Source organism: Ranitomeya variabilis, chromosome 2 (genome assembly GCF_051348905.1).
Source record: "Ranitomeya variabilis isolate aRanVar5 chromosome 2, aRanVar5.hap1, whole genome shotgun sequence".
Classification (NCBI taxonomy): Eukaryota; Metazoa; Chordata; class Amphibia; order Anura; family Dendrobatidae; genus Ranitomeya; species Ranitomeya variabilis.
In genome coordinates this window covers 123,316,080-123,330,368 of record NC_135233.1, presented here as the reverse complement: position 1 = coordinate 123,330,368, position 14,289 = coordinate 123,316,080, and the positions used below count along the sequence as shown (strand labels likewise).

The window sequence follows — 14,289 nt, the reverse complement described above, 5'->3', positions numbered from 1 at the left end:
GTGGTAGGTCGGGAGGAGGCCCTTGCCCAGTATACTCTGGCTTCACTTCAGAACGTAAAAATCTTTCGCCTTTTACTAAAGATATCCGTGGAGAGGAGCAAAACTGAGTTTTGTGGCAATTTTTGCATGCTCCAGCTTGCTGGGGTTTCCTTAATTGGGTTCAACAACAGAATAAAGGAATGGGTGGGTGGGGTTTCGGTGGGAGACTGAACCCTGGGGTTGCTGGGAAGAGGCCCTTATTTGCATATTGTAGCCATGGATGGCCTTCTTCCGGGCAGCGGAACAGGTGATGCTCTGTCAGCAGCATAGAGCTGAGAACAGAGCAGCCTGCGGACGATGGGCTGTTGCCGTTTTTGTTTTTCCATCACCAAACCACGCACCCACTTCTAGGTGCTCTCCCTGGGCCAAGTGAGGGCTGCTGCCATGGTGGTAGGTCGGGAGGAGGCCCTTGCCCAGTATACTCTGGCTTCACTTCAGAACGTAAAAATCTTTCGCCTTTTACTAAAGATATCCGTGGAGAGGAGCAAAACTGAGTTTTGTGGCAATTTTTGCATGCTCCAGCTTGCTGGGGTTTCCTTAATTGGGTTCAACAACAGAATAAAGGAATGGGTGGGTGGGGTTTTGGTGGGAGACTGAACCCTGGGGTTGCTGGGAAGAGGCCCTTATTTGCATATTGTAGCCATGGATGGCCTTCTTCCGGGCAGCGGAACAGGTGATGCTCTGTCAGCAGCATAGAGCTGAGAACAGAGCAGCCTGCGGACGATGGGCTGTTGCCGTTTTTGTTTTTCCATCACCAAACCACGCACCCACTTCTAGGTGCTCTCCCTGGGCCAAGTGAGGGCTGCTGCCATGGTGGTAGGTCGGGAGGAGGCCCTTGCCCAGTATACTCCGGTTCTCTTCAGAACGTAAAAATCTTTCGCCTTTTACTAAAGATTTCCGTGGAGAGGAGCAAAACTGAGTTTTGTGGCAATTTTTGCATGCTCCAGCTTGCTGGGGCTTCCTTAATTGGGTTCAACAACAGAATAAAGGAATGGGTGGGTGGGGTTTCGGTGGGAGACTGAACCCTGGGGTTGCTGGGAAGAGGCCCTCATTTGCATATTGTAGCCATGGATGGCCTTCTTCCGGGCAGCGGAACAGGTGATGCTCTGTCAGCAGCATAGAGCTGAGAACAGAGCAGCCTGCGGACGATGGGCTGTTGCCGTTTTTGTTTTTCCATCACCAAACCACGCACCCACTTCTAGGTGCTCTCCCTGGGCCAAGTGAGGGCTGCTGCCATGGTGGTAGGTCGGGAGGAGGCCCTTGCCCAGTATACTCTGGCTTCTCTTCAGAACGTAAAAATCTTTCGCCTTTTACTAAAGATTTCCGTGGAGAGGAGCAAAACTGAGTTTTGTGGCAATTTTTGCATGCTCCAGCTTGCTGGGGCTTCCTTAATTGGGTTCAACAACAGAATAAAGGAATGGGTGGGTGGGGTTTTGGTGGGAGACTGAACCCTGGGGTTGCTGGGAAGAGGCCCTCATTTGCATATTGAAGCCATGGATGGCCTTCTTCCGGGCAGCGGAACAGGTGATGCTCTGTCAGCAGCATAGAGCTGAGAACAGAGCAGCCTGCGGACGATGGGCTGTTGCCGTTTCTGTTTTTCCATCACCAAACCACGCACCCACTTCTAGGTGCTCTCCCTGGGCCAAGTGAAGGCTGCTGCCATGGTGGTAGGTCGGGAGGAGGCCCTTGCCCAGTATACACTGGCTTCTCTTCAGAACGTAAAAATCTTTCGCCTTTTACTAAAGATTTCCGTGGAGAGGAGCAAAACTGAGTTTTGTGGCAATTTTTGCATGCTCCAGCTTGCTGGGGCTTCCTTAATTGGGTTCAACAACAGAATAAAGGAATGGGTGGGTGGGGTTTCGGTGGGAGACTGAACCCTGTGGTTGCTGGGAAGAGGCCCTCATTTGCATATTGTAGCCATGGATGGCCTTCTTCCGGGCAGCGGAACAGGTGATGCTCTGTCAGCAGCATAGAGCTGAGAACAGAGCAGCCTGCGGACGATGGGCTGTTGCCGTTTTTGTTTTTCCATCACCAAACCACGCACCCACTTCTAGGTGCTCTCCCTGGGCCAAGTGAGGGCTGCTGCCATGGTGGTAGGTCGGGAGGAGGCCCTTGCCCAGTATACTCTGGATTCTCTTCAGAACGTAAAAATCTTTCGCCTTTTACTAAAGATTTCCGTGGAGAGGAGCAAAACTGAGTTTTGTGGCAATTTTTGCATGCTCCAGCTTCCTGGGGCTTCCTTAATTGGGTTCAACAACAGAATAAAGGAATGGGTGGGTGGGGTTTCGGTGGGAGACTGAACCCTGTGGTTGCTGGGAAGAGGCCCTCATTTGCATATTGTAGCCATGGATGGCCTTCTTCCGGGCAGCGGAACAGGTGATGCTCTGTCAGCAGCATAGAGCTGAGAACAGAGCAGCCTGCGGACGATGGGCTGTTGCCGTTTTTGTTTTTCCATCACCAAACCACGCACCCACTTCTAGGTGCTCTCCCTGGGCCAAGTGAGGGCTGCTGCCATGGTGGTAGGTCGGGAGGAGGCCCTTGCCCAGTATACTCTGGATTCTCTTCAGAACGTAAAAATCTTTCGCCTTTTACTAAAGATTTCCGTGGAGAGGAGCAAAACTGAGTTTTGTGGCAATTTTTGCATGCTCCAGCTTCCTGGGGCTTCCTTAATTGGGTTCAACAACAGAATAAAGGAATGGGTGGGTGGGGTTTCGGTGGGAGACTGAACCCTGGGGTTGCTGGGAAGAGGCCCTCATTTGCATATTGAAGCCATGGATGGCCTTCTTCCGGGCAGCGGAACAGGTGATGCTCTGTCAGCAGCATAGAGCTGAGAACAGAGCAGCCTGCGGACGATGGGCTGTTGCCGTTTTTGTTTTTCCATCACCAAACCACGCACCCACTTCTAGGTGCTCTCCCTGGGCCAAGTGAGGGCTGCTGCCATGGCGGTAGGTCGGGAGGAGGCCCTTGCCCAGTATACTCTGGCTTCTTTTCAGAACGTAAAAATCTTTCGCCTTTTGCTAAAGATTTCCGTGGAGAGGAGCAAAACTGAGTTTTGTGGCAATTTTTGCATGCTCCAGCTTGCTGGGGCTTCCTTAATTGGGTTCAACAACAGAATAAAGGAAAGGGTGGGTGGGGTTTTGGTGGGAGACTGAACCCTGGGGTTGCTGGGAAGAGGCCCTCATTTGCATATTGAAGCCATGGATGGCCTTCTTCCGGGCAGCGGAACAGGTGATGCTCTGTCAGCAGCATAGAGCTGAGAACAGAGCAGCCTACGGACGATGGGCTGTTGCCGTTTCTGTTTTTCCATCACCAAACCACGCACCCACTTCTAGGTGCTCTCCCTGGGCCAAGTGAAGGCTTCTGCCATGGTGGTAGGTCGGGAGGAGGCCCTTGCCCAGTATACTCTGGCTTCTCTTCAGAACGTAAAAATCTTTCGCCTTTTACTAAAGATTTCCGTGGAGAGGAGCAAAACTGAGTTTTGTGGCAATTTTTGCATGCTCCAGCTTGCTGGGGCTTCCTTAATTGGGTTCAACAACAGAATAAAGGAATGGGTGGGTGGGGTTTCGGTGGGAGACTGAACCCTGTGGTTGCTGGGAAGAGGCCCTCATTTGCATATTGTAGCCATGGATGGCCTTCTTCCGGGCAGCGGAACAGGTGATGCTCTGTCAGCAGCATAGAGCTGAGAACAGAGCAGCCTGCGGACGATGGGCTGTTGCCGTTTTTGTTTTTCCATCACCAAACCACGCACCCACTTCTAGGTGCTCTCCCTGGGCCAAGTGAGGGCTGCTGCCATGGTGGTAGGTCGGGAGGAGGCCCTTGCCCAGTATACTCTGGCTTCTCTTCAGAACGTAAAAATCTTTCGCCTTTTACTAAAGATTTCCGTGGAGAGGAGCAAAACTGAGTTTTGTGGCAATTTTTGCATGCTCCAGCTTGCTGGGGCTTCCTTAACTGGGTTCAACAACAGAATAAAGGAATGGGTGGGTGGGGTTTCGGTGGGAGACTGAACCCTGGGGTTGCTGGGAAGAGGCCCTCATTTGCATATTGTAGCCATGGATGGCCTTCTTCCGGGCAGCGGAACAGGTGATGTTCTGTCAGCACATAGAGCTGAGAACAGAGCAGCCTGCGGACGATGGGCTGTTGCCGTTTTTGTTTTTCCATCACCAAACCACGCACCCACTTCTAGGTGCTCTCCCTGGGCCAAGTGAGGGCTGCTGCCATGGTGGTAGGTCGGGAGGAGGCCCTTGCCCAGTATACTCTGGCTTCACTTCAGAACGTAAAAATCTTTCGCCTTTTACTAAAGATTTCCGTGGAGAGGAGCAAAACTGAGTTTTGTGGCAATTTTTGCATGCTCCAGCTTGCTGGGGCTTCCTTAACTGGGTTCAACAACAGAATAAAGGAATGGGTGGGTGGGGTTTCGGTGGGAGACTGAACCCTGGGGTTGCTGGGAAGAGGCCCTCATTTGCATATTGTAGCCATGGATGGCCTTCTTCCGGGCAGCGGAACAGGTGATGTTCTGTCAGCACATAGAGCTGAGAACAGAGCAGCCTGCGGACGATGGGCTGTTGCCGTTTTTGTTTTTCCATCACCAAACCACGCACCCACTTCTAGGTGCTCTCCCTGGGCCAAGTGAGGGCTGCTGCCATGGTGGTAGGTCGGGAGGAGACCCTTGCCCAGTATACTCTGGCTTCACTTCAGAACGTAAAAATCTTTCGCCTTTTACTAAAGATATCCGTGGAGAGGAGCAAAACTGAGTTTTGTGGCAATTTTTGCATGCTCCAGCTTGCTGGGGTTTCCTTAATTGGGTTCAACAACAGAATAAAGGAATGGGTGGGTGGGGTTTCGGTGGGAGACTGAACCCTGGGGTTGCTGGGAAGAGGCCCTTATTTGCATATTGTAGCCATGGATGGCCTTCTTCCGGGCAGCGGAACAGGTGATGCTCTGTCAGCAGCATAGAGCTGAGAACAGAGCAGCCTGCGGACGATGGGCTGTTGCCGTTTTTGTTTTTCCATCACCAAACCACGCACCCACTTCTAGGTGCTCTCCCTGGGCCAAGTGAGGGCTGCTGCCATGGTGGTAGGTCGGGAGGAGGCCCTTGCCCAGTATACTCTGGATTCTCTTCAGAACGTAAAAATCTTTCGCCTTTTACTAAAGATTTCCGTGGAGAGGAGCAAAACTGAGTTTTGTGGCAATTTTTGCATGCTCCAGCTTGCTGGGGCTTCCTTAATTGGGTTCAACAACAGAATAAAGGAATGGGTGGGTGGGGTTTTGGTGGGAGACTGAACCCTGGGGTTGCTGGGAAGAGGCCCTCATTTGCATATTGAAGCCATGGATGGCCTTCTTCCGGGCAGCGGAACAGGTGATGCTCTGTCAGCAGCATAGAGCTGAGAACAGAGCAGCCTGCGGACGATGGGCTGTTGCCGTTTCTGTTTTTCCATCACCAAACCACGCACCCACTTCTAGGTGCTCTCCCTGGGCCAAGTGAAGGCTGCTGCCATGGTGGTAGGTCGGGAGGAGGCCCTTGCCCAGTATACTCTGGCTTCTCTTCAGAACGTAAAAATCTTTCGCCTTTTACTAAAGATTTCCGTGGAGAGGAGCAAAACTGAGTTTTGTGGCAATTTTTGCATGCTCCAGCTTGCTGGGGCTTCCTTAATTGGGTTCAACAACAGAATAAAGGAATGGGTGGGTGGGGTTTCGGTGGGAGACTGAACCCTGTGGTTGCTGGGAAGAGGCCCTCATTTGCATATTGTAGCCATGGATGGCCTTCTTCCGGGCAGCGGAACAGGTGATGCTCTGTCAGCAGCATAGAGCTGAGAACAGAGCAGCCTGCGGACGATGGGCTGTTGCCGTTTTTGTTTTTCCATCACCAAACCACGCACCCACTTCTAGGTGCTCTCCCTGGGCCAAGTGAGGGCTGCTGCCATGGTGGTAGGTCGGGAGGAGGCCCTTGCCCAGTACACTCTGGCTTCTCTTCAGAACGTAAAAATCTTTCGCCTTTTACTAAAGATTTCCGTGGAGAGGAGCAAAACTGAGTTTTGTGGCAATTTTTGCATGCTCCAGCTTCCTGGGGCTTCCTTAATTGGGTTCAACAACAGAATAAAGGAATGGGTGGGTGGGGTTTCGGTGGGAGACTGAACCCTGTGGTTGCTGGGAAGAGGCCCTCATTTGCATATTGTAGCCATGGATGGCCTTCTTCCGGGCAGCGGAACAGGTGATGCTCTGTCAGCAGCATAGAGCTGAGAACAGAGCAGCCTGCGGACGATGGGCTGTTGCCGTTTTTGTTTTTCCATCACCAAACCACGCACCCACTTCTAGGTGCTCTCCCTGGGCCAAGTGAGGGCTGCTGCCATGGTGGTAGGTCGGGAGGAGGCCCTTGCCCAGTATACTCTGGCTTCTCTTCAGAACGTAAAAATCTTTCGCCTTTTACTAAAGATTTCCGTGGAGAGGAGCAAAACTGAGTTTTGTGGCAATTTTTGCATGCTCCAGCTTCCAGGGGCTTCCTTAATTGGGTTCAACAACAGAATAAAGGAATGGGTGGGTGGGGTTTCGGTGGGAGACTGAACCCTGGGGTTGCTGGGAAGAGGCCCTCATTTGCATATTGTAGCCATGGATGGCCTTCTTCCGGGCAGCGGAACAGGTGATGCTCTGTCAGCAGCATAGCGCTGAGAACAGAGCAGCCTGCGGACGATGGGCTGTTGCCGTTTTTGTTTTTCCATCACCAAACCACGCACCCACTTCTAGGTGCTCTCCCTGGGCCAAGTGAGGGCTGCTGCCATGGTGGTAGGTCGGGAGGAGGCCCTTGCCCAGTATAATCTGGCTTCTCTTCAGAACGTAAAAATCTTTCGCCTTTTACTAAAGATTTCCGTGGAGAGGAGCAAAACTGAGTTTTGTGGCAATTTTTGCATGCTCCAGCTTGCTGGGGCTTCCTTAACTGGGTTCAACAACAGAATAAAGGAATGGGTGGGTGGGGTTTCGGTGGGAGACTGAACCCTGGGGTTGCTGGGAAGAGGCCCTCATTTGCATATTGTAGCCATGGATGGCCTTCTTCCGGGCAGCGGAACAGGTGATGCTCTGTCAGCACATAGAGCTGAGAACAGAGCAGCCTGCGGACGATGGGCTGTTGCCGTTTTTGTTTTTCCATCACCATACAACGCACCCACTTCTAGGTGCTCTCCCTGGGCCAAGTGAGGGCTGCTGCCATGGTGGTAGGTCGGGAGGAGGCCCTTGCCCAGTATACTCTGGCTTCACTTCAGAACGTAAAAATCTTTCGCCTTTTACTAAAGATTTCCGTGGAGAGGAGCAAAACTGAGTTTTGTGGCAATTTTTGCATGCTCCAGTTTGCTGGGGCTTCCTTAACTGGGTTCAACAACAGAATAAAGGAATGGGTGGGTGGGGTTTCGGTGGGAGACTGAACCCTGGGGTTGCTGGGAAGAGGCCCTCATTTGCATATTGTAGCCATGGATGGCCTTCTTCCGGGCAGCGGAACAGGTGATGTTCTGTCAGCACATAGAGCTGAGAACAGAGCAGCCTGCGGACGATGGGCTGTTGCCGTTTTTGTTTTTCCATCACCAAACCACGCACCCACTTCTAGGTGCTCTCCCTGGGCCAAGTGAGGGCTGCTGCCATGGTGGTAGGTCGGGAGGAGACCCTTGCCCAGTATACTCTGGCTTCACTTCAGAACGTAAAAATCTTTCGCCTTTTACTAAAGATATCCGTGGAGAGGAGCAAAACTGAGTTTTGTGGCAATTTTTGCATGCTCCAGCTTGCTGGGGTTTCCTTAATTGGGTTCAACAACAGAATAAAGGAATGGGTGGGTGGGGTTTCGGTGGGAGACTGAACCCTGGGGTTGCTGGGAAGAGGCCCTTATTTGCATATTGTAGCCATGGATGGCCTTCTTCCGGGCAGCGGAACAGGTGATGCTCTGTCAGCAGCATAGAGCTGAGAACAGAGCAGCCTGCGGACGATGGGCTGTTGCCGTTTTTGTTTTTCCATCACCAAACCACGCACCCACTTCTAGGTGCTCTCCCTGGGCCAAGTGAGGGCTGCTGCCATGGTGGTAGGTCGGGAGGAGGCCCTTGCCCAGTATACTCTGGATTCTCTTCAGAACGTAAAAATCTTTCGCCTTTTACTAAAGATTTCCGTGGAGAGGAGCAAAACTGAGTTTTGTGGCAATTTTTGCATGCTCCAGCTTGCTGGGGCTTCCTTAATTGGGTTCAACAACAGAATAAAGGAATGGGTGGGTGGGGTTTTGGTGGGAGACTGAACCCTGGGGTTGCTGGGAAGAGGCCCTCATTTGCATATTGAAGCCATGGATGGCCTTCTTCCGGGCAGCGGAACAGGTGATGCTCTGTCAGCAGCATAGAGCTGAGAACAGAGCAGCCTGCGGACGATGGGCTGTTGCCGTTTCTGTTTTTCCATCACCAAACCACGCACCCACTTCTAGGTGCTCTCCCTGGGCCAAGTGAAGGCTGCTGCCATGGTGGTAGGTCGGGAGGAGGCCCTTGCCCAGTATACTCTGGCTTCTCTTCAGAACGTAAAAATCTTTCGCCTTTTACTAAAGATTTCCGTGGAGAGGAGCAAAACTGAGTTTTGTGGCAATTTTTGCATGCTCCAGCTTGCTGGGGCTTCCTTAATTGGGTTCAACAACAGAATAAAGGAATGGGTGGGTGGGGTTTCGGTGGGAGACTGAACTCTGTGGTTGCTGGGAAGAGGCCCTCATTTGCATATTGTAGCCATGGATGGCCTTCTTCCGGGCAGCGGAACAGGTGATGCTCTGTCAGCAGCATAGAGCTGAGAACAGAGCAGCCTGCGGACGATGGGCTGTTGCCGTTTTTGTTTTTCCATCACCAAACCACGCACCCACTTCTAGGTGCTCTCCCTGGGCCAAGTGAGGGCTGCTGCCATGGTGGTAGGTCGGGAGGAGGCCCTTGCCCAGTACACTCTGGCTTCTCTTCAGAACGTAAAAATCTTTCGCCTTTTACTAAAGATTTCCGTGGAGAGGAGCAAAACTGAGTTTTGTGGCAATTTTTGCATGCTCCAGCTTCCTGGGGCTTCCTTAATTGGGTTCAACAACAGAATAAAGGAATGGGTGGGTGGGGTTTCGGTGGGAGACTGAACCCTGTGGTTGCTGGGAAGAGGCCCTCATTTGCATATTGTAGCCATGGATGGCCTTCTTCCGGGCAGCGGAACAGGTGATGCTCTGTCAGCAGCATAGAGCTGAGAACAGAGCAGCCTGCGGACGATGGGCTGTTGCCGTTTTTGTTTTTCCATCACCAAACCACGCACCCACTTCTAGGTGCTCTCCCTGGGCCAAGTGAGGGCTGCTGCCATGGTGGTAGGTCGGGAGGAGGCCCTTGCCCAGTATACTCTGGCTTCTCTTCAGAACGTAAAAATCTTTCGCCTTTTACTAAAGATTTCCGTGGAGAGGAGCAAAATTGAGTTTTGTGGCAATTTTTGCATGCTCCAGCTTCCTGGGGCTTCCTTAATTGGGTTCAACAACAGAATAAAGGAATGGGTGGGTGGGGTTTCGGTGGGAGACTGAACCCTGGGGTTGCTGGGAAGAGGCCCTCATTTGCATATTGTAGCCATGGATGGCCTTCTTCCGGGCAGCGGAACAGGTGATGCTCTGTCAGCAGCATAGCGCTGAGAACAGAGCAGCCTGCGGACGATGGGCTGTTGCCGTTTTTGTTTTTCCATCACCAAACCACGCACCCACTTCTAGGTGCTCTCCCTGGGCCAAGTGAGGGCTGCTGCCATGGTGGTAGGTCGGGAGGAGGCCCTTGCCCAGTATAATCTGGCTTCTCTTCAGAACGTAAAAATCTTTCGCCTTTTACTAAAGATTTCCGTGGAGAGGAGCAAAACTGAGTTTTGTGGCAATTTTTGCATGCTCCAGCTTGCTGGGGCTTCCTTAACTGGGTTCAACAACAGAATAAAGGAATGGGTGGGTGGGGTTTCGGTGGGAGACTGAACCCTGGGGTTGCTGGGAAGAGGCCCTCATTTGCATATTGTAGCCATGGATGGCCTTCTTCCGGGCAGCGGAACAGGTGATGCTCTGTCAGCACATAGAGCTGAGAACAGAGCAGCCTGCGGACGATGGGCTGTTGCCGTTTTTGTTTTTCCATCACCAAACAACGCACCCACTTCTAGGTGCTCTCCCTGGGCCAAGTGAGGGCTGCTGCCATGGTGGTAGGTCCGGAGGAGGCCCTTGCCCAGTATACTGTAGCTTCTCTTCAAAACGTAAAAATCTTTCGCCTTTTACTAAAGATTTCCGTGGAGAGGAGCAAAACTGAGTTTTGTGGCAATTTTTGCATGCTCCAGCTTGCTGGGGCTTCCTTAATTGGGTTCAACAACAGAATAAAGGAATGGGTGGGTGGGGTTTCGGTGGGAGACTGAACCCTGTGGTTGCTGGGAAGAGGCCCTCATTTGCATATTGTAGCCATGGATGGCCTTCTTCCGGGCAGCGGAACAGGTGATGCTCTGTCAGCAGCATAGAGCTGAGAACAGAGCAGCCTGCGGACGATGGGCTGTTGCCGTTTTTGTTTTTCCATCACCAAACCACGCACCCACTTCTAGGTGCTCTCCCTGGGCCAAGTGAGGGCTGCTGCCATGGTGGTAGGTCGGGAGGAGGCCCTTGCCCAGTATACTCTGGCTTCTCTTCAGAACGTAAAAATCTTTCGCCTTTTACTAAAGATTTCCGTGGAGAGGAGCAAAACTGAGTTTTGTGGCAATTTTTGCATGCTCCAGCTTCCTGGGGCTTCCTTAATTGGGTTCAACAACAGAATAAAGGAATGGGTGGGTGGGGTTTCGGTGGGAGACTGAACCCTGTGGTTGCTGGGAAGAGGCCCTCATTTGCATATTGTAGCCATGGATGGCCTTCTTCCGGGCAGCGGAACAGGTGATGCTCTGTCAGCAGCATAGAGCTGAGAACAGAGCAGCCTGCGGACGATGGGCTGTTGCCGTTTTTGTTTTTCCATCACCAAACCACGCACCCACTTCTAGGTGCTCTCCCTGGGCCAAGTGAGGGCTGCTGCCATGGCGGTAGGTCGGGAGGAGGCCCTTGCCCAGTATACGCTGGCTTCTTTTCAGAACGTAAAAATCTTTCGCCTTTTGCTAAAGATTTCCGTGGAGAGGAGCAAAACTGAGTTTTGTGGCAATTTTTGCATGCTCCAGCTTGCTGGGGCTTCCTTAATTGGGTTCAACAACAGAATAAAGGAATGGGTGGGTGGGGTTTTGGTGGGAGACTGAACCCTGGGGTTGCTGGGAAGAGGCCCTCATTTGCATATTGAAGCCATGGATGGCCTTCTTCCGGGCAGCGGAACAGGTGATGCTCTGTCAGCAGCATAGAGCTGAGAACAGAGCAGCCTGCGGACGATGGGCTGTTGCCGTTTCTGTTTTTCCATCACCAAACCACGCACCCACTTCTAGGTGCTCTCCCTGGGCCAAGTGAAGGCTTCTGCCATGGTGGTAGGTCGGGAGGAGGCCCTTGCCCAGTATACTCTGGCTTCTCTTCAGAACGTAAAAATCTTTCGCCTTTTACTAAAGATTTCCGTGGAGAGCAGCAAAACTGAGTTTTGTGGCAATTTTTGCATGCTCCAGCTTGCTGGGGCTTCCTTAATTGGGTTCAACAACAGAATAAAGAAATGGGTGGGTGGGGTTTCGGTGGGAGACTGAACCCTGTGGTTGCTGGGAAGAGGCCCTCATTTGCATATTGTAGCCATGGATGGCCTTCTTCCGGGCAGCGGAACAGGTGATGCTCTGTCAGCACATAGAGCTGAGAACAGAGCAGCCTGCGGACGATGGGCTGTTGCCGTTTTTGTTTTTCCATCACCAAACCACGCACCCACTTCTAGGTGCTCTCCCTGGGCCAAGTGAGGGCTGCTGCCATGGCGGTAGGTCGGGAGGAGGCCCTTGCCCAGTATACGCTGGCTTCTTTTCAGAACGTAAAAATCTTTCGCCTTTTGCTAAAGATTTCCGTGGAGAGGAGCAAAACTGAGTTTTGTGGCAATTTTTGCATGCTCCAGCTTGCTGGGGCTTCCTTAATTGGGTTCAACAACAGAATAAAGGAATGGGTGGGTGGGGTTTTGGTGGGAGACTGAACCCTGGGGTTGCTGGGAAGAGGCCCTCATTTGCATATTGAAGCCATGGATGGCCTTCTTCCGGGCAGCGGAACAGGTGATGCTCTGTCAGCAGCATAGAGCTGAGAACAGAGCAGCCTGCGGACGATGGGCTGTTGCCGTTTCTGTTTTTCCATCACCAAACCACGCACCCACTTCTAGGTGCTCTCCCTGGGCCAAGTGAAGGCTTCTGCCATGGTGGTAGGTCGGGAGGAGGCCCTTGCCCAGTATACTCTGGCTTCTCTTCAGAACGTAAAAATCTTTCGCCTTTTACTAAAGATTTCCGTGGAGAGGAGCAAAACTGAGTTTTGTGGCAATTTTTGCATGCTCCAGCTTGCTGGGGCTTCCTTAATTGGGTTCAACAACAGAATAAAGGAATGGGTGGGTGGGGTTTCGGTGGGAGACTGAACCCTGTGGTTGCTGGGAAGAGGCCCTCATTTGCATATTGTAGCCATGGATGGCCTTCTTCCGGGCAGCGGAACAGGTGATGCTCTGTCAGCAGCATAGAGCTGAGAACAGAGCAGCCTGCGGACGATGGGCTGTTGCCGTTTTTGTTTTTCCATCACCAAACCACGCACCCACTTCTAGGTGCTCTCCCTGGGCCAAGTGAGGGCTGCTGCCATGGTGGTAGGTCGGGAGGAGGCCCTTGCCCAGTATACTCTGGCTTCTCTTCAGAACGTAAAAATCTTTCGCCTTTTACTAAAGATTTCCGTGGAGAGGAGCAAAACTGAGTTTTGTGGCAATTTTTGCATGCTCCAGCTTGCTGGGGCTTCCTTAACTGGGTTCAACAACAGAATAAAGGAATGGGTGGGTGGGGTTTCGGTGGGAGACTGAACCCTGGGGTTGCTGGGAAGAGGCCCTCATTTGCATATTGTAGCCATGGATGGCCTTCTTCCGGGCAGCGGAACAGGTGATGCTCTGTCAGCACATAGAGCTGAGAACAGAGCAGCCTGCGGACGATGGGCTGTTGCCGTTTTTGTTTTTCCATCACCAAACCACGCACCCACTTCTAGGTGCTCTCCCTGGGCCAAGTGAGGGCTGCTGCCATGGTGGTAGGTCGGGAGGAGGCCCTTGCCCAGTATACTCTGGCTTCACTTCAGAACGTAAAAATCTTTCGCCTTTTACTAAAGATATCCGTGGAGAGGAGCAAAACTGAGTTTTGTGGCAATTTTTGCATGCTCCAGCTTGCTGGGGCTTCCTTAATTGGGTTCAACAACAGAATAAAGGAATGGGTGGGTGGGGTTTCGGTGGGAGACTGAACCCTGGGGTTGCTGGGAAGAGGCCTTTATTTGCATATTGTAGCCATGGATGGCCTTCTTCCGGGCAGCGGAACAGGTGATGCTCTGTCAGCAGCATAGAGCTGAGAACAGAGCAGCCTGCGGACGATGGGCTGTTGCCGTTTTTGTTTTTCCATCACCAAACCACGCACCCACTTCTAGGTGCTCTCCCTGGGCCAAGTGAGGGCTGCTGCCATGGTGGTAGGTCGGGAGGAGGCCCTTGCCCAGGATACTCTGGCTTCTCTTCAGAACGTAAAAATCTTTCGCCTTTTACTAAAGATTTCCGTGGAGAGGAGCAAAACTGAGTTTTGTGGCAATTTTTGCATGCTCCAGCTTGCTGGGGCTTCCTTAATTGGGTTCAACAACAGAATAAAGGAATGGGTGGGTGGGGTTTTGGTGGGAGACTGAACCCTGGGGTTGCTGGGAAGAGGCCCTCATTTGCATATTGAAGCCATGGATGGCCTTCTTCCGGGCAGCGGAACAGGTGATGCTCTGTCAGCAGCATAGAGCTGAGAACAGAGCAGCCTGCGGACGATGGGCTGTTGCCGTTTCTGTTTTTCCATCACCAAACCACGCACCCACTTCTAGGTGCTCTCCCTGGGCCAAGTGAAGGCTGCTGCCATGGTGGTAGGTCGGGAGGAGGCCCTTGCCCAGTATACTCTGGCTTCTCTTCAGAACGTAAAAATCTTTCGCCTTTTACTAAAGATTTCCGTGGAGAGGAGCAAAACTGAGTTTTGTGGCAATTTTTGCATGCTCCAGCTTGCTGGGGCTTCCTTAATTGGGTTCAACAACAGAATAAAGGAATGGGTGGGTGGGGTTTCGGTGGGAGACTGAACCCTGTGGTTGCTGGGAAGAGGCCCTCA

At 52.3% G+C, this 14,289-nt stretch overlaps 34 non-coding genes across 34 annotated transcripts; all 34 read left to right on the top strand.

The window, feature by feature from the left end:
• Window positions 1-31: 31 nt before the first annotated feature.
• Window positions 32-147, top strand: LOC143810544 (U5 spliceosomal RNA). Its single transcript, XR_013222995.1, has one exon. It is a non-coding gene; the product is annotated as a U5 spliceosomal RNA (small nuclear RNA).
• Window positions 148-457: 310 nt separating this feature from the next.
• LOC143810543 (U5 spliceosomal RNA) lies at window positions 458-573 on the top strand. The gene has a single exon (XR_013222994.1). It is a non-coding gene; the product is annotated as a U5 spliceosomal RNA (small nuclear RNA).
• A 310-nt stretch (window positions 574-883) lies between these two features.
• Window positions 884-998, top strand: LOC143810589 (U5 spliceosomal RNA). The gene has a single exon (XR_013223039.1). It is a non-coding gene; the product is annotated as a U5 spliceosomal RNA (small nuclear RNA).
• Window positions 999-1,308: 310 nt separating this feature from the next.
• LOC143811041 (U5 spliceosomal RNA) lies at window positions 1,309-1,424 on the top strand. The gene has a single exon (XR_013223331.1). It is a non-coding gene; the product is annotated as a U5 spliceosomal RNA (small nuclear RNA).
• A 310-nt stretch (window positions 1,425-1,734) lies between these two features.
• Window positions 1,735-1,850, top strand: LOC143810388 (U5 spliceosomal RNA). Its single transcript, XR_013222844.1, has one exon. It is a non-coding gene; the product is annotated as a U5 spliceosomal RNA (small nuclear RNA).
• A 310-nt stretch (window positions 1,851-2,160) lies between these two features.
• Window positions 2,161-2,276, top strand: LOC143810305 (U5 spliceosomal RNA). The gene has a single exon (XR_013222764.1). It is a non-coding gene; the product is annotated as a U5 spliceosomal RNA (small nuclear RNA).
• Window positions 2,277-2,586: 310 nt separating this feature from the next.
• LOC143810304 (U5 spliceosomal RNA) lies at window positions 2,587-2,702 on the top strand. The gene has a single exon (XR_013222763.1). It is a non-coding gene; the product is annotated as a U5 spliceosomal RNA (small nuclear RNA).
• Window positions 2,703-3,012: 310 nt separating this feature from the next.
• LOC143810440 (U5 spliceosomal RNA) lies at window positions 3,013-3,128 on the top strand. The gene has a single exon (XR_013222895.1). It is a non-coding gene; the product is annotated as a U5 spliceosomal RNA (small nuclear RNA).
• Window positions 3,129-3,438: 310 nt separating this feature from the next.
• LOC143811040 (U5 spliceosomal RNA) lies at window positions 3,439-3,554 on the top strand. The gene has a single exon (XR_013223330.1). It is a non-coding gene; the product is annotated as a U5 spliceosomal RNA (small nuclear RNA).
• Window positions 3,555-3,864: 310 nt separating this feature from the next.
• LOC143811039 (U5 spliceosomal RNA) lies at window positions 3,865-3,980 on the top strand. Its single transcript, XR_013223329.1, has one exon. It is a non-coding gene; the product is annotated as a U5 spliceosomal RNA (small nuclear RNA).
• Window positions 3,981-4,289: 309 nt separating this feature from the next.
• On the top strand, window positions 4,290-4,405 carry LOC143811298 (U5 spliceosomal RNA). Its single transcript, XR_013223586.1, has one exon. It is a non-coding gene; the product is annotated as a U5 spliceosomal RNA (small nuclear RNA).
• Window positions 4,406-4,714: 309 nt separating this feature from the next.
• LOC143810542 (U5 spliceosomal RNA) lies at window positions 4,715-4,830 on the top strand. The gene has a single exon (XR_013222993.1). It is a non-coding gene; the product is annotated as a U5 spliceosomal RNA (small nuclear RNA).
• Window positions 4,831-5,140: 310 nt separating this feature from the next.
• Window positions 5,141-5,256, top strand: LOC143810284 (U5 spliceosomal RNA). The gene has a single exon (XR_013222744.1). It is a non-coding gene; the product is annotated as a U5 spliceosomal RNA (small nuclear RNA).
• A 310-nt stretch (window positions 5,257-5,566) lies between these two features.
• LOC143811038 (U5 spliceosomal RNA) lies at window positions 5,567-5,682 on the top strand. The gene has a single exon (XR_013223328.1). It is a non-coding gene; the product is annotated as a U5 spliceosomal RNA (small nuclear RNA).
• A 310-nt stretch (window positions 5,683-5,992) lies between these two features.
• LOC143811214 (U5 spliceosomal RNA) lies at window positions 5,993-6,108 on the top strand. The gene has a single exon (XR_013223500.1). It is a non-coding gene; the product is annotated as a U5 spliceosomal RNA (small nuclear RNA).
• Window positions 6,109-6,418: 310 nt separating this feature from the next.
• LOC143810263 (U5 spliceosomal RNA) lies at window positions 6,419-6,534 on the top strand. The gene has a single exon (XR_013222723.1). It is a non-coding gene; the product is annotated as a U5 spliceosomal RNA (small nuclear RNA).
• Window positions 6,535-6,844: 310 nt separating this feature from the next.
• On the top strand, window positions 6,845-6,960 carry LOC143810424 (U5 spliceosomal RNA). Its single transcript, XR_013222879.1, has one exon. It is a non-coding gene; the product is annotated as a U5 spliceosomal RNA (small nuclear RNA).
• Window positions 6,961-7,269: 309 nt separating this feature from the next.
• LOC143811289 (U5 spliceosomal RNA) lies at window positions 7,270-7,385 on the top strand. The gene has a single exon (XR_013223575.1). It is a non-coding gene; the product is annotated as a U5 spliceosomal RNA (small nuclear RNA).
• Window positions 7,386-7,694: 309 nt separating this feature from the next.
• Window positions 7,695-7,810, top strand: LOC143810541 (U5 spliceosomal RNA). Its single transcript, XR_013222992.1, has one exon. It is a non-coding gene; the product is annotated as a U5 spliceosomal RNA (small nuclear RNA).
• A 310-nt stretch (window positions 7,811-8,120) lies between these two features.
• Window positions 8,121-8,236, top strand: LOC143810283 (U5 spliceosomal RNA). Its single transcript, XR_013222743.1, has one exon. It is a non-coding gene; the product is annotated as a U5 spliceosomal RNA (small nuclear RNA).
• A 310-nt stretch (window positions 8,237-8,546) lies between these two features.
• Window positions 8,547-8,662, top strand: LOC143811037 (U5 spliceosomal RNA). The gene has a single exon (XR_013223327.1). It is a non-coding gene; the product is annotated as a U5 spliceosomal RNA (small nuclear RNA).
• Window positions 8,663-8,972: 310 nt separating this feature from the next.
• Window positions 8,973-9,088, top strand: LOC143811213 (U5 spliceosomal RNA). The gene has a single exon (XR_013223499.1). It is a non-coding gene; the product is annotated as a U5 spliceosomal RNA (small nuclear RNA).
• Window positions 9,089-9,398: 310 nt separating this feature from the next.
• LOC143810993 (U5 spliceosomal RNA) lies at window positions 9,399-9,514 on the top strand. Its single transcript, XR_013223285.1, has one exon. It is a non-coding gene; the product is annotated as a U5 spliceosomal RNA (small nuclear RNA).
• Window positions 9,515-9,824: 310 nt separating this feature from the next.
• LOC143810422 (U5 spliceosomal RNA) lies at window positions 9,825-9,940 on the top strand. The gene has a single exon (XR_013222878.1). It is a non-coding gene; the product is annotated as a U5 spliceosomal RNA (small nuclear RNA).
• Window positions 9,941-10,249: 309 nt separating this feature from the next.
• Window positions 10,250-10,365, top strand: LOC143810493 (U5 spliceosomal RNA). Its single transcript, XR_013222945.1, has one exon. It is a non-coding gene; the product is annotated as a U5 spliceosomal RNA (small nuclear RNA).
• A 310-nt stretch (window positions 10,366-10,675) lies between these two features.
• LOC143811176 (U5 spliceosomal RNA) lies at window positions 10,676-10,791 on the top strand. The gene has a single exon (XR_013223463.1). It is a non-coding gene; the product is annotated as a U5 spliceosomal RNA (small nuclear RNA).
• A 310-nt stretch (window positions 10,792-11,101) lies between these two features.
• LOC143810610 (U5 spliceosomal RNA) lies at window positions 11,102-11,217 on the top strand. The gene has a single exon (XR_013223058.1). It is a non-coding gene; the product is annotated as a U5 spliceosomal RNA (small nuclear RNA).
• Window positions 11,218-11,527: 310 nt separating this feature from the next.
• LOC143810279 (U5 spliceosomal RNA) lies at window positions 11,528-11,643 on the top strand. The gene has a single exon (XR_013222739.1). It is a non-coding gene; the product is annotated as a U5 spliceosomal RNA (small nuclear RNA).
• Window positions 11,644-11,952: 309 nt separating this feature from the next.
• LOC143810609 (U5 spliceosomal RNA) lies at window positions 11,953-12,068 on the top strand. Its single transcript, XR_013223057.1, has one exon. It is a non-coding gene; the product is annotated as a U5 spliceosomal RNA (small nuclear RNA).
• Window positions 12,069-12,378: 310 nt separating this feature from the next.
• On the top strand, window positions 12,379-12,494 carry LOC143811036 (U5 spliceosomal RNA). Its single transcript, XR_013223326.1, has one exon. It is a non-coding gene; the product is annotated as a U5 spliceosomal RNA (small nuclear RNA).
• Window positions 12,495-12,804: 310 nt separating this feature from the next.
• Window positions 12,805-12,920, top strand: LOC143811035 (U5 spliceosomal RNA). The gene has a single exon (XR_013223325.1). It is a non-coding gene; the product is annotated as a U5 spliceosomal RNA (small nuclear RNA).
• Window positions 12,921-13,229: 309 nt separating this feature from the next.
• LOC143810479 (U5 spliceosomal RNA) lies at window positions 13,230-13,345 on the top strand. Its single transcript, XR_013222932.1, has one exon. It is a non-coding gene; the product is annotated as a U5 spliceosomal RNA (small nuclear RNA).
• Window positions 13,346-13,655: 310 nt separating this feature from the next.
• LOC143811034 (U5 spliceosomal RNA) lies at window positions 13,656-13,771 on the top strand. The gene has a single exon (XR_013223324.1). It is a non-coding gene; the product is annotated as a U5 spliceosomal RNA (small nuclear RNA).
• Window positions 13,772-14,081: 310 nt separating this feature from the next.
• Window positions 14,082-14,197, top strand: LOC143811033 (U5 spliceosomal RNA). The gene has a single exon (XR_013223323.1). It is a non-coding gene; the product is annotated as a U5 spliceosomal RNA (small nuclear RNA).
• The last annotated feature ends 92 nt before the right edge of the window (window positions 14,198-14,289 follow it).